Genomic DNA, 14,878 nt, shown 5'->3' with positions numbered 1-14,878 from the left:
TCTAATGGGCAGCCAAGAATGTGAGGAGACATGCGTCCCTTGCTCCGCAAGGCGGCCAAGTAGTGATGCGGAGAGTGTCGTGGGAGGCGGTGTTTCAATTACTCAGGGTCCTGAGGCAGACACTGTTGTGGAACACGAGGAGGACATCAGTGACGTGCACACATCTTTTGATGATGATGAAGCCGATCGCAATTGGGAGCCGGGTGCAGAAGCCGGGGCTTCATCATCATCAGGAGAAGAGATTTGCTCTTTGTCTATGAGGCAGCAAGGCGGTAGCACGGTTGGCAATCAGCGTGATGGTGGCAGTAGTGGAAATTCAGGAGCCAAACGTGCCAGGGGGAGACCACCTTCTTCGCGGCAAGCTACCATTCAAGGAGGTAGTGGAACAGGGCTTCCTGGAGACGGTGCCAATAGCAGTGAAATAGTGCGAACTACGGGTGGGAAAATCAGCTACTCTGCGGTGTGGTTGTTCTTCATAAAGAATCCGGAGGACCTTAGCGTAGTCACATGCAAAATCTGTGGGCAGAAAGTGAAGCGTGGCCAGGGTCCCAATCTCGGCACCACGGCCCTGCGTCAACACATGATTTGCCACCATAAAGCAGCCTGGAATAACCGTGGCTCCGAGGTAGTGGTCCAGCCTGCCGCATCACCCAGTGGCCATCCGCTCCCTCCGTCATCCAGCCAAGGCTCCACCACCTCAGCCGAAGGGAGCATTGTGTCAAACCATCCTTCTTGCGCTCCTGCTTCCTCCGCTCATAGTCACCCATTCCGCCAACAATCGATTGGCGAAGCCATGTCCAAGAGACAAAAGTATGCGCACTGATCCAATGGCGCAGAAGTTGAATGTGCTCCTGTCCAAGTTGCTGGTGTTGCAGTCCCTCCCTTTCCATCTGGTGGACTCTGCAGCTTTCAGGGAATTGATGGCTTGTGCCGTGCCGAGGTGGAGAGTCCCAAGCCGTCATTTCTTTGCGAAGAAGGCAGTACCAGCCCTGCATAAGTTTGTACAAGAGAAGGTGAGCCAGTCCTTGAGCCTGTCGGTGTGTTCAAAAGTGCACGGCAGCGCCGACGTGTGGAGCTGTAACTACGGGCAGGGACAATACATGTCTTTTACGGCCCACTGGGTAAATGTTGTTCCTGCACAGCCACAGCAGCAACTTGGACAGGTCACACCGCTTCCTCCTCCATGCTCTCGCTCCCAGGCAGTTGGTCCTTTTACAGTGTGCGCCTCCTCCTCCTCCCCCGTGTCCTCGGCCTCCACTGCACATCCAAATCTCGGTGGCCCTTCATCGTACCACGTGTGTAGGGCACAGCGGTGTCAAGCCGTCCTTCGCATGGTTTACCTTGGCGAACGGAGTCACACAGGGGAGGAACTGCTGAAGTTCATTAGGGAAGAAATCCGAGCATGGCTTACTCCACGAAATCTGGAAATGGGAACCATGGTGACCGACAATGGGAAGAACATTGTGGCCGCGCTGCGACAAGGAAGTGTGAACCATTCGCCCTGCATGGCACACGTGTTGAATCTGGTTGTCAAGAAGTTCATCAAGTCTTCACCCCATTTGCAAGACGTCCTTACAATGGCAAGGAAACTGTGCATTCACTTCAGCCACTCGTACACCACCAAGCACACTTTGCTTGAGCTGCAGCGTCAGAACGGTATCCCACAACATAGTCTCATTTGTGACGTTGCCACACGTTGGAATTCCACCCTCCATATGTTGGACAGACTATACGAACAAAGAAAAGCCATCACAAATTTTTTGATGATACAAGCAGATAGGAGTATTCCCCTGTGTAACTTCAATGTGAACGAGTGGCAGCTCATACGTCACACCTGCCGTTTGCTGAGGCCCTTTGAGGAAGCCACATTTTTTGTTAGTCGCTCGAATTACGCCATGAACGACGTAATTCCACTCCTACATTTACTCCAAAAAATGATTGAAAACATGGCTGGTCACGGCAATGGAGATGTTGCGCCTACATCAGAAGGCTACATGAGTCCTGTGGGGGATGAACTGGAGGAGGATGATGAGAGACAGAGCGGAGCACAGTTTACGGTGGATGAGATGGCCGGTGTTTCTGGTCATTGGACAGGAGGGGAGGAGCAGGAGCAGCCAGAGGAGCTGGAGGGTTATTACAAGGGAAGCGAGACAGAGGACCCAGACACACCGTAGCAGTATGCAGTGGAGATGGAGGCAGGTAGTCCCAGTGAGTCACTGTCACAAATGGCACGATGCATGCTGAGTTGCTTGCGTAGTGACCCCCGAATTGTCAAAATTCGTCAGTGCGATGACTTCTGGATCTCCACCTTATTAGACCCTCGCTACCGGCCCAGAATGGACAAACTGACCTACTTCAGGGAGCTTCTACGTAGTCGGTTGGCCGATGCCTATCGGCCACATGGTCCATCCCCTCGCAGGTCTGACTCGGGGGGCCCTCTGCGCTCACCTTCCACTGCCACGGCTGCTGGGGAGGGGAGGGAAGGGTGGCAGGAGCAGTACCGGCTCAATCAGCAGCAGCTTGAGTCTACAGTCGCTGATGAGTAGCTTCCTTCAGCCGCATAGTGAAGCTACTCATCAGCAGCAGGTGGACATGGAGCAGGACCTGAACCAGCAGGTGATGGCTTACCTCAACATGCCCCTGCCAACAACCGTTGAAGATCCGCTGGACTTCTGGGCAGCCAAACTCGATTTATGGCCGCTACTAGCGGAGTTTGCCCTGGAAAAGCTGTTGAAGAAGTCTCGCACTCGGGATTTCTTTTCAAAGGTTTATTCAAGTACTTCCAGCGTACTGCTGCACGCGCCTCGGCTCACACCTGAGCCGTTCAAACAGCTAGTGAAATCTCCGGACATGACATCATTTAAATCATACAAAGGTAGGCGTAACACAGGTATGCAAATTACATGAAAACATAACATAGATATCACCTCTATTAATAACAAAAAAATATTCGCAAAACTAGCGAGTATATAACTAAATACAAAATAATAGTATATGCTTTGAATATAACGGACTTCTGACAGTGTTCACATTCAAGCGGTTTTTTGCTGTGTCTGTGAGAGAAATGAAAGATACAAAATTATCATAATCATAATCTGGAGAGGCTATATGCATTTATAACTGTGGTACTTCATATTCACGGTTAAGACCCTTTGGAAAAATAGTATTTAATGTATGAATCCAATATGCCTCTCGAAGGCGGAGTAATTTCTTAATGTCCCCACCTCGTCTCGGGTATCTAATTTGTTCTATTATCTGGAAACGTAGTTGAGCTATATTGTGATTTTTCTCATGAAAATGATGTGGCACAGGAAACAGTAAATTCTGACATCTAATCGTAGACTTTTGTTTACTCAACCTATCCTTCATGCGTTGTGAAGTCTCTCCTATATATAAAAGCCCACAAGGGCATTTAAGTGCATAAACAACATTAGATGTGTCACATGTATGGTATCCTCTAATCTTGTAGGGGATACCTTTTGTGAGGATGGAGAATTTTATCACCTTTCAGAACATTGGAACAATGTGTACAGTGTAAACACGGGTAAGTCCCGTTTTTCCGACTAGAGAGAAATTGTTGATGTGTTTTTTTTACTTGACTCCCTATGTCAGCTTTTACTACTGTATCCCTAATAGTAGGGGCTTTTTTATTACAGCAAATTGGGACTTGTGTAAATTCTTTAACTCCAGGAAGTGCTTCACTTAATATGTTCCAGTGCCTACGAATTATATTATCGATCCTATGGTTGAGAGGATGAAACTTATGCACTAAATACATTCGGGGTTGTTTTACTTGAGGTATTTTCTCAGTATGGGATTCTCTCTCAGCTTTTAACAGTAATTTGTTAGGATATTGTCTATTGATGAATTTTTGTCTCATCTCTTTTATTCGTAATTCACATGTATTTGTATCTGTGACTATACGTCTTATTCTTTGATACTGAGATTTGGGAATAGCACGTTTTGTGCTATGTGCATGACTACTCTGATAATGTAGTAAACTGTTTTTATCTGTACTTTTGGTATATAGATCTGTTATTAATTTACCATCAGAATTAATAATAACCTTAGTATCTAGAAAATTCACAGTTTCTCTACTAAAAGTCATAGTGAAATTAAGTTCAGGCCACACCCCATTGATATATTCCAAAACACCCATTGCAGATCCACGCTGCTGTATAAAGAAATCATCTTGGAACAAAAAATAGTTGTAATGTAACACCAACTCTAACATTTTGATAAACATTTCTTTTTGTAAAGCTGTGTATTCAGTGTCTATCAATAATTCTTTTACAGACTCAATGCCTTTTGCATGTTCAATTGAAGTATACAAACTCTCAACGTCTATCGTCTATCGTTGAATGTATTGAATGTATTAAACGTGGTGATTTCCCAATACATTACAATTTAACATCTTCACAAAAAAGTGCTCTTTTATCCTTGAAAAACGATCCCGATATCATAGTGAAACCAGCTGACAAGGGCGGTGCGGTCGTTATTATGGACCGCACCGCCTACGTCAATGAAATACGGAGACAACTTAATGATACTGCAACTTATAAAAAAGTAATGACAGACCCGACCTCCATGATCAAACAGAAAGTTAGAGACCTTGTAACCCATTATTCAGAACTAGGGGTAATAGATGACAAACTCACGCGTTTTCTTATTAATGAAAGTCCGGTGATTCCGGTAATTTATATTTTACCTAAGATTCATAAACAGTTGATCGATCCACCAGGTCCTGGTGGATCGATCAACCTTATTAATGAAAGTCCGGTGATTCCGGTAATTTATATTTTACCTAAGATTCATAAACAGTTGATAGATCCACCAGGTCCTTTCACTTCCACCCTCTGAACCTTCACTTCCACCCTTTCCCCGCACAGGTTCAAATCCTGTTTAAGGCGGTGTATTTTATGCGCCGAGGGAGAGGAATCTGGTGAGAGCAAGATTTCCTGAACTCAATAGTGAGGGGATGTATAAGTAATGTAAAGAAAGCCTTTCACTTCCACCCTCTGGACCTGCCCTATCTCTTCCTTCAGGTTAAAATGGTAAGAAATATGTAAAGAGTTATGTGATGGCCAAGTGGACAAGAAATCAAATGAGATCCCCCTTTCAAACTTCAAATCCTGTCCTCCGTAGAATATTTCATGGGAATTTTCCCAGAAATGCATCTCCTAAACTTTATACTTATGAAACCTAAAAAATAACACTGTGTGTTTACCTGACAGCATATCCGTTTCCTCCTTCATTCTCGGAAACCTCAGGTCTGACCTTTCAATAGGCAACTGTAACAGACAGTGACAAAGAGCCCAAATCAAAAGCTCAGTAGGCAATCAGAAACATAATCCAACAATCAATCCTAAAGCCCTAAACTGAAGGACCCAGTAGACATGGGAGACACTGCAGAAATCAGAGACATCGGAGAAGAGCAACTTCGGAGAAAGCTGTGATGGCCAGGTTCAAATCCTGTTCACAGCGCTAGGCTCTATATTTTGAAAGATTAAACCTTGCAATTGAAAGTTCACGCAAGAGAAGTTTTGAGAGCTAAGTAAAACAACACTCATTTTGCAATGGGGTTTTCCCGCACACGTTCAAATCCTGTTTACAGCGGTTTATTTTATGCGCCGAGGGAGAGGAATCTGGTGAGAGCAAGATTGCCCGAACTCAATAGTGAGGGGATATATAAGTCATGTAAAGAAAGCCTTTCACTTCCACCCTCTGGACCTGCCCTATCTCTTCCTTCAGGTTAAAATGGTAAGAAATATGTAAAGAGTTATGTGATGGCCAAGTGGACAAGAAATTCAATGAATATTTCATGGGAATTTTCCCAGAAATGTATCTCCTAAACTTTATACTTATGAAAGATAAAAAATAACACTGTGTGTTTACCTGACAGCATATCCGTTTCCTCCTTTATTCTCGGAAACCTCAGGTCTGACCTTTCAATAGGCAATTGTAACAGACAGTGACAAAGAGTCCAAACCTAAAGCTCAGTAGGCAATCATAAACTTCAATCCAACAATCAATCCTAAAGCCCTAAACTGAAGGACCCAGTAGACATGGGAGACACTGCAGAAATCAGAGACATCGCAGAAATGCAACTTCTGAGAAAGCTGTGATGGCTGAGTGGTTAAGGCGTTGGACTCGAAATCCAATGGGGTTTCCCCATACAGGTTCAAATCCTGTTTACAGCGGTGTATTTTATGCGCCGAGGGAGAGGAATCTGGTGAGAGCAAGATTACCCGAACTCAATAGTGAGGGGATGTATAAGTAATGTAAAGAAAGCCTTTCACTTCCACCCTCTGGACCTGCCCTGTCTCTTCCTTCTGGTTAAAATGGTAAGAAATATGTAAAGAGTTATGTGATGGCCAAGTGGACAAGAAATCCAATGAGATCCCCCTTTCAACCTTCAAATCCTGTCCTCCGTAGAATATTTCATGGGAATTATCCCAGAAATGTATCTCCTAAACTTTATACATATGAAACCTAAAACATAACACTGTATGTTTTCCTGACAGCATATCGGTTTCCTCCTTCATTCTCGGAAACTTCAGGTCTGACCTTTCAATAGGCAACTGTAACAGACAGTGACAAAGAGCCCAAACCAAAAGCTCAGTAGGCAATCATAAACTCCAATCCAACAATCAATCCTAAAGCCCTATACTGAAGGACCCAGTAGACATGGGAGACACTGCAGATATCAGAGACATAGGAGAAATGCAACTTCAGAGAAAGTTGTAATGGCCGAGTGGTTAAGGCGTTGGACTCGAAATCTGATGGGGTTTCCCCGCACATGTTCAAATCCTGTTTACAGCGATGTATTTTAGGCAACGAGGGAGAGGAATCTGTTGAGAGCAAGATTACCCGAACTCAATAGTGAGGCGATGTATAAGTAATGTAAAGAAAGCCTTTCACTTCCACCCTCTGGACCTGCCCTGTCTCTTCCTTCTGGTTAAAATGGTAAGAAATATGTAAAGAGTAGTGTTGCTCGCGAATATTCGCAATTCGAATATTATTCGCGAATTCGCGAATATAGCGCTATATATTCGTAATTACGAATATTCGTTTTTTTTTTTTTTCTTTTTTTTTTTTCTTCACAGTACACATCACAGTGATCACCCCTCTCTGCTTCCAGCTTGTGTGGTGTAAAGAAGGCTCTAATACTACTGTGTGAGACTGGCGTGCGAAAATTCGCAAATGAGAAAATTCGCATATGCTAATTTTCGCATATGCGAATTTGCGCGTATGCCAATTTTGTATTTGCTAATATTCACATATGCTAATTTTCGCATACGCGAATATTCGCATATGCGAAAATAAAACGAGAATATAACGAATATGCGAATATTCGCGAATATATGACGAATATTCGTCCATATATTCGCGAATATTCGCGAATTCGAATATGGCCTATGCCGCTCAACACTAGTAAAGAGTTATGTGATGGCCAAGTGGACAAGAAATCCAATGAGATCCCCATTTCAAACTTCATATCCTGCCTTCCGTAGAATATTTCATGGGAATTTTCCCAGAAATGTATCTCCTAAACTTTATACTTATGAAACCTAAAAAATAACACTGTGTGTTTACCTGACAGCATATCCGTTTCCTCCTTCATTCTTGGAAACCTAAGGTCTGACCTTTCAATAGGCAACTGTAACAGACAGTGACAAAGAGCCCAAATCAAAAGCTCAGTAGGCAATCAGAAACATAATCCAACAATCAATCCTAAAGCCCTAAACTGAAGGACTCAGTAGACATGGGAGACACTGCAGAAATCAGAGACATCGGAGAAATACAACTTCCGAGAAAGCTGTGATGGCCGAGTGGATAAGGCGTTGGACTTGAAATCCAATGGGGTCTCCCCGCACAGGTTCAAATCCTGTTCACAGCGCTAGACTCTATTGAAAGATTAAACCTTGCAATTGAAAGTTCAAGCAAAAGAAGTTTTGAGAGCTTAGTAAAACAACACTCATTTTGCAATGGGGTTTTCCCGCACAGGTTCAAATCCTGTTTACAGCGGTGTATTTTATGCGCCGAGGGAGAGGAATCTGGTGAGAGCAAGATTACCTGAACTCAATAGTGAGGGGATGTATAAGAAATGTAAAGAAAGCCTTTCACTTCCACCTTCTAGACCTGCCCTGTCTCTTCCTTCTGGTTAAAATGGTAAGAATTATATAAAGAGTTATGTGATGGCCAAGTGGACAAGAAATACAATGAGATCCCCCTTTCAAACTTCAAATCCTGTCTTCCGTAGAATATTTCATGGGAATTTTCCCAGAAATGTATCTCCTAAACTTTATACTTATGAAACCTAAAAAATAACACTGTGTGTTTAGCTGACAGCATATCCGTTTCCTCCTTCATTCTCGGAAACCTCAGGTCTGACCTTTCAATAGGCAACTGTAACAGACAGTGACAAAGAGCCCAAACCAAAAGCTCAGTAGGCAATCAGAAACATAATCCAACAATCAATCCTAAAGCCCTAAACTGAAGGACCCAGTAGACATGGGAGACACTGCAGAAATCAGAGACATCGGAGAAATTCAACTTCTGAGAAGTCTGTGATGGCTGAGTGGTTAAGGCGTTAGACTTGAAATCCAATGGGGTCTCCCCGCACAGCTTCAAAAACTGTTCACAGCGCTAGGTTCTATATTTTGAAAGATTAAACCTTGCATTTGAAAGTTCACGCAAAAGAAGTTTTGAGAGCTAAGTAAAACAACACTCATTTTGCAATGGGGTTTTCGCGCACACGTTCAAATTCTGTTTAGAGCGGTGTATTTTATGCGCCGAGGGAGAGAAATCTGGTGAGAGCAAGATTGCTGAACTCAATAGTGTGGGGATGTATAAGTCATGTAAAGAAAGCCTTTCACTTCCACCCTCTGGACCTGCCCTATCTCTTCCTTCAGGTTAAAATGGTAAGAAATATGAAAAGAGTTATTTGATGACCAATTGGACAAGAAATCCAATGTGATCCCCCTTTCAGCCTTCAAATCCTGTCCTCCGTAGAATATTTCATTGGAATTATCCCAGAAATATATCTCCTAAACTTTATACATATGAAACCTAAAAAATAACACTGTATGTTTTCCTGACAGCATATCCGTTTCCTCCTTCATTCACGGAAACCTCAGGTCTGACCTTTCAATAGGCAACTGTAACAGACAGTGACAAAGAGCCCAAACCAAAAGCTCAGTAGGCAATCAGAAACATAATCCAACAATCAATTCTAAAGCCCTAGTGAGGGGATGTATAAGTAATGTAAAGAAAGCCTTTCACTTCCACCCTCTGAACCTGCCCGATCTCTTCCTTCAGGTTAAAATGGTAAGAAATATGTAAAGAGTTGTGTGATGGCCAAGTGGACAAGAAATCCAATGAGATCCCCCTTTCAAACTTCAAATCCTGCCCTCCGTAGACTGAAGGACCCAGTAGACATGTGAGACACTACAGAAATCAGAGACATCGGAGAAATGCAGCTCCTGAGATAGCTGTGATGGCCGAGTGGTTAAGGCGTTGGACTTGAAATCTAATGGGGTCTCCCCGCACAGGTTCAAATCCTGTTCACAGCGCTAGGTTCTACATTTTGAAAGATTAAACCTTGCAATTGAAAGTTCACGCAAAAGAAGTTTTGAGAGCTAAGTAAAACAACACTCATTTTGCAATGGGGTTTTCCCGCACACGTTCAAATCCTGTTTACAGCGGTGTATTTTATGCGCCGAGGGAGAGAAATCTGGTGAGAGCAAGATTGCCCGAACTCAATAGTGTGGGGATGTATAAGTCATGTAAAGAAAGCCTTTCACTTCCACCCTCTGAACCAGCCCTATCTCTTCCTTCAGGTTAAAATGGTAAGAAATATGTAAAGAGTTGTGTGATGGCCAAGTGGACAAGAAATCCAATGAGATCCCCCTTTCAAACTTCAAATCCTGTCCTCCGTAGAATATTTCATGGGAATTTTCCCAGAAATGTATATCCTAAACTTTATACTTATGAAACCTAAAAAATAACACTGTGTGTTTACCTGACAGCATATCCGTTTCCTCCTTCATTCTCGGAAACCTCAGGTCTGACCTTTCAATAGGCAACTGTAACAGACAGTGACAAAGAGCCCAAACCAAAAGCTCAGTCGGCAATCATAAACTCCAATCCAAAAATCAATCCTAAAGCCCTATACTGAAGGAGTTAGTAGACATGGGAGACACTGCAGATATCAGAGACATAGGAGAATTGCAACTTCTGAGAAAGCTGTGATGGCCGAGTGGTTAAGGCGTTGGACTCGAAATCCAATGGGGTTTCCCCGCACAGGTTCGGATCCTGTTTACAGCGGTGTATTTTATGCGCCGAGGGAGAGGAATCTGGTGAGAGCAAGATTACCCGAACTCAATAGTGAGGGGATGTATAAGTAATGTAAAGAAAGCCTTTCACTTCCACCCTCTGGACCTGCCCTATCTCTTCCTTCAGGTTAAAATGGTAAGAAATATGTAAAGAGTTGTGTGATGGCCAAGTGGACAAGAAATCTAATGAGATCCCCCTTTCAAACTTCAAATCCTGTCCTCCGTAGAATATTTCATGGGAATTTTCCCAGAAATGTATCTCCTAAATTTTATACTTATGAAACCTAAAAAATAACACTGTGTGTTTACCTGACAGCATATCCGTTTCCTCCTTCATTCTCGGAAACCTCAGGTCTGACCTTTCAATAGGCAACTGTAACAGACAGTGACAAAGAGACCAAACCAAAAGCTCAGTAGGCAATCAGAAACATAATCCAACAATCAATCCTAAAGCCCTAAACTGAAGGACCCAGTAGACATGGGAGACACTGCAGAAATCAGAGACATCGGAGAAGAGCAACTTCGGAGAAAGCTGTGATGGCCGAGTGGTTAAGGCGTTGGGCTTGAAATCCAATGGGGTCTCCCCGCACAGGTTCACATCCTGTTCACAGCGCTAGGCTCTATATTTTGAAAGATTAAACCTTGCAATTGAAAGTTCACGCAAAAGAAGTTTTGAGAGCTAAGTAAAACAACACTCATTTTGCAATGGGGTTTTCCCGCACACGTTCAAATCCTGTTTACAGCGGTGTATTTTATGCGCCGAAGGAGAGTAATCTGGTGAGAGCAAGATTGCCCGAACTCAATAGTGAGGGGATGTATAAGTCATGTAAAGAAAGCCTTTCACTTCCACCCTCTGGACCTGCCCTATCTCTTCCTTCAGGTTAAAATGGTAAGAAATATGTAAAGAGTTATTTGATGACCAATTGGACAAGAAATCCAATGTGATCCCCCTTTCAACCTTCAAATCCTGTCCTCGTAGAATATTTCATGGGAATTATCCCAGAAATGTATCTCCTAAACTTTATACATATGAAACCTAAAAAATAACACTGTATGTTTTCCTGACAGCATATCCGTTTCCTCCTTCATTCACGGAAACCTCAGGTCTGACCTTTCAATAGGCAACTGTAACAGACAGTGACAAAGAGCCCAAACCAAAAGCTCAGTAGGCAATCAGAAACATAATCCAACAATCAATTCTAAAACCCTAGTGAGGGGATGTATAAGTAATGTTAAGAAAGCCTTTCACTTCCACCCTCTGGACCTGCCCGATCTCTTCCTTCAGGTTAAAATGGTAAGAAATAAGTAAAGAGTTGTGTGATGGCCAAGTGGACAAGAAATCCAATGAGATCCCCCTTTCAAACTTCAAATCCTGTCCCCTGTAGAATATTTCATGGGAATTGTCCCACATATGTATCTCTCAAACTTTATACTTATGAAACCTAAAAAATAACACTGTGTGTTTACCTGACAGCATATCCGTTTCCTCCTTCATTCTCGGAAACTTCAGGTCTGACTTTTCAATAGGCAACTGTAACAGACAGTGACAAAGAGCCCAAACCAAAAGCTCAGTAGGCAATCAGAAACATAATCCAACAATCAATTCTAAAGCCCTAGTGAGGGGATGTATGAGTAATGTAAAGAAAGCTTTTCACTTCCACCCTCTGAACCTGCCCTATCTCTTCCTTCAGGTTAAAATGGTAAGAAATATGTAAAGAGTTGTGTGATGGCCAAGTGGACAAGAAATCCAATGAGATCCCCCTTTCAAACTTCAAATCCTGTCCTCCGTAGAATATTTCATGGGAATTTTCCCAGAAATGTATCTCCTAAACTTTATACTTATGAAACCTAAAAAATAACACTGTGTGTTTACCTGACAGCATATCCGTTTCCTCCTTCATTCTCGGAAACCTCAGGTCTGACCTTTCAATAGGCAACTGTAACAGACAGTGACAAAGAGCCCAAACCAAAAGCTCAGTCGGCAATCATAAACTCCAATCCAACAATCAATCCTAAAGCCCTAAACTGAAGGACCCAGTAGACATGGGAGACACTGCAGATATCAGAGACATAGGAGAATTGCAACTTCTGAGAAAGCTGTGATGGCCGAGTGGTTAAGGCGTTGGACTTGAAATCCAATGGGGTCTCCCCGCACAGCTTCAAATCCTGTTCACAGCGCTAGGCGCTATATTTTGAAGGATTAAGCCTTGCAATTGAAAGTTCAAGCAAAAGAAGCTTTGAGAGCTAAATAAAACAACACTCATTTTGCAATGGGGTTTTCCCGCATAGGTTCAAATCCTGTTTACAGCGGTGTATATTATGCGCCGAGGGAGAGGAATCTAGTGAGAGCAAGATTTCCCGAACTCAATAGTGAGGGGATGTATAAGTAATGAAAAGAAAGCCTTTCACTTCCACCCTCTGGACCTGCCCTATCTCTTCCTTCAGGTTAAAATGGTAAGAAATATGTAAAGAGTTATGTGATGACCAAGTGGATAAGAAATCCAATGAGATCCCCCTTTCAAACTTCAAATCCTGTCCTTTGTAGTATATTTCATGGGAATTTTCCCAGAAATGTATCTCCTAATCTTCATACTTATGAAACCTAAAAAATAACACTGTGTGTTTACCTGACAGCATATCCGTTTCCTCCTTCATTCTCAGAAACCTCAGGTCTGACCTTTCAATAGGCAACCGTAACAGACAGTGACAAAGAGCCCAAACCAAAAGCTCAGTAGGCAATCAGAAACATAATCCAACAATCAATCCTAAAGCCCTAAACTGAAGGACCCAGTAGACATGGGAGACACTGCTGAAATCAGAGACATCGGAGAAATTCAACTTCTGAGAAAGCTGAGATGGCTGAGTGGTTAAGGCGTTGGACTTGAAATCCAATGGGGTGTCCCCGCACAGGTTCAAATCCTGTTCACAGCGCTAGGCTCTATATTTTGAAAGATTAAACCTTGCAATTGAAAGTTCAAGCAAAAGAAGCTTTGAGAGCTAAATAAAACAACACTCATTTTGCAATGGGGTTTTCCCGCATAGGTTCAAATCCTGTTTACAGCGGTGTATATTATGCGCCGAGGAAGAGGAATCTAGTGAGAGCAAGATTTCCCGAACTCAATAGTGAGGGGATGTATAAGTAATGAAAAAAAGCCTTTCACTTCCACCCTCTGGACCTGCCCTATCTCTTCCTTCAGGTTAAAATGGTAAGAAATATGTAAAGAGTTATGTGATGGCCAAGTGGACAAGAAATCCAATGAATATTTCATGGGAATTTTCCCAGAAATGTATCTCCTAAACTTTATACTTATGAAACCTAAAAAATAACACTGTGTGTTTACCTGACAGCATATCCGTTTCCTCCTTCATTCTCGGAAACCTCAGGTCTGACCTTTCAATAGGCAACTGTAACAGACAGTGACAAAGAGCCCAAACCAAAAGCTCAGTAGGCAATCAGAAACATAATCCAACAATCAATTCTAAAGCCCTAGTGAGGGGATGTATAAGTAATGTAAAGAAAGCCTTTCACTTCCACCCTCTGAACCTGCCCGATCTCTTCCTTCAGGTTAAAATGGTAAGAAATATGTAAAGAGTTGTGTGATGGCCAAGTGGACAAGAAATCCAATGAGATCCCCCTTTCAAACTTCAAATCCTGTCCTCCGTAGAATATTTCATGGGAATTTTCCCAGAAATGTATATCCTAAACTTTATACTTATGAAACCTAAAAAATAACACTGTGTGTTTACCTGACAGCATATCCGTTTCCTCCTTCATTCTCGGAAACCTCAGGTCTGACCTTTCAATAGGCAACTGTAACAGACAGTGACAAAGAGCCCAAACCAAAAGCTCAGTCGGCAATCATAAACTCCAATCCAAAAATCAATCCTAAAGCCCTATACTGAAGGAGTTAGTAGACATGGGAGACACTGCAGATATCAGAGACATAGGAGAATTGCAACTTCTGAGAAAGCTGTGATGGCCGAGTGGTTAAGGCGTTGGACTCGAAATCCAGTGGGGTTTCCCGGCACAGGTTCGAATCCTGTTTACAGCGGTGTATTTTATGCACCGAGGGAGAGGAATCTGGTGAGAGCAAGATTACCCGAACTCAATAGTGAGGGGATGTATAAGTAATGTAAAGAAAGCCTTTCACTTCCACCCTCTGGACCTGCCCTATCTCTTCCTTCAGGTTAAAATGGTAAGAAATATGTAAAGAGTTGTGTGATGGCCAAGTGGACAAGAAATCTAATGAGATCCCCCTTTCAAACTTCAAATCCTGTCCTCCGTAGAATATTTCATGGGAATTTTCCCAGAAATGTATCTCCTAAATTTTATACTTATGAAACCTAAAAAATAACACTGTGTGTTTACCTGACAGCATATCCGTTTCCTCCTTCATTCTCGGAAACCTCAGGTCTGACCTTTCAATAGGCAACTGTAACAGACAGTGACAAAGAGACCAAACCAAAAGCTCAGTAGGCAATCAGAAACATAATCCAACAATCAATCCTAAAGCCCTAAACTGAAGGACCCAGTAGACATG

At 42.8% G+C, this 14,878-nt stretch overlaps 9 non-coding genes across 9 annotated transcripts; all 9 read left to right on the top strand.

Annotated features, from left to right (window-relative positions):
- The first annotated feature begins 6,118 nt into the window (after positions 1–6,118).
- Positions 6,119–6,200, top strand: TRNAS-CGA (transfer RNA serine (anticodon CGA)). The gene has a single exon. It is a non-coding gene; the product is annotated as a tRNA-Ser (tRNA).
- Positions 6,201–6,740: 540 nt separating this feature from the next.
- TRNAS-CGA (transfer RNA serine (anticodon CGA)) lies at positions 6,741–6,822 on the top strand. The gene has a single exon. It is a non-coding gene; the product is annotated as a tRNA-Ser (tRNA).
- Positions 6,823–7,818: 996 nt separating this feature from the next.
- Positions 7,819–7,900, top strand: TRNAS-UGA (transfer RNA serine (anticodon UGA)). Its single transcript has one exon. It is a non-coding gene; the product is annotated as a tRNA-Ser (tRNA).
- Positions 7,901–9,493: 1,593 nt separating this feature from the next.
- On the top strand, positions 9,494–9,575 carry TRNAS-UGA (transfer RNA serine (anticodon UGA)). Its single transcript has one exon. It is a non-coding gene; the product is annotated as a tRNA-Ser (tRNA).
- Positions 9,576–10,247: 672 nt separating this feature from the next.
- TRNAS-CGA (transfer RNA serine (anticodon CGA)) lies at positions 10,248–10,329 on the top strand. The gene has a single exon. It is a non-coding gene; the product is annotated as a tRNA-Ser (tRNA).
- Positions 10,330–10,868: 539 nt separating this feature from the next.
- TRNAS-UGA (transfer RNA serine (anticodon UGA)) lies at positions 10,869–10,950 on the top strand. The gene has a single exon. It is a non-coding gene; the product is annotated as a tRNA-Ser (tRNA).
- A 1,483-nt stretch (positions 10,951–12,433) lies between these two features.
- TRNAS-UGA (transfer RNA serine (anticodon UGA)) lies at positions 12,434–12,515 on the top strand. The gene has a single exon. It is a non-coding gene; the product is annotated as a tRNA-Ser (tRNA).
- Positions 12,516–13,186: 671 nt separating this feature from the next.
- Positions 13,187–13,268, top strand: TRNAS-UGA (transfer RNA serine (anticodon UGA)). The gene has a single exon. It is a non-coding gene; the product is annotated as a tRNA-Ser (tRNA).
- Positions 13,269–14,307: 1,039 nt separating this feature from the next.
- Positions 14,308–14,389, top strand: TRNAS-CGA (transfer RNA serine (anticodon CGA)). The gene has a single exon. It is a non-coding gene; the product is annotated as a tRNA-Ser (tRNA).
- The last annotated feature ends 489 nt before the right edge of the window (positions 14,390–14,878 follow it).

This window comes from Hyla sarda, chromosome 4, assembly GCF_029499605.1.
Source record: "Hyla sarda isolate aHylSar1 chromosome 4, aHylSar1.hap1, whole genome shotgun sequence".
In the NCBI taxonomy this organism is placed as follows: domain Eukaryota; kingdom Metazoa; phylum Chordata; class Amphibia; order Anura; family Hylidae; genus Hyla; species Hyla sarda.
This window is presented reverse-complemented; position numbering and strand designations above follow the sequence as displayed.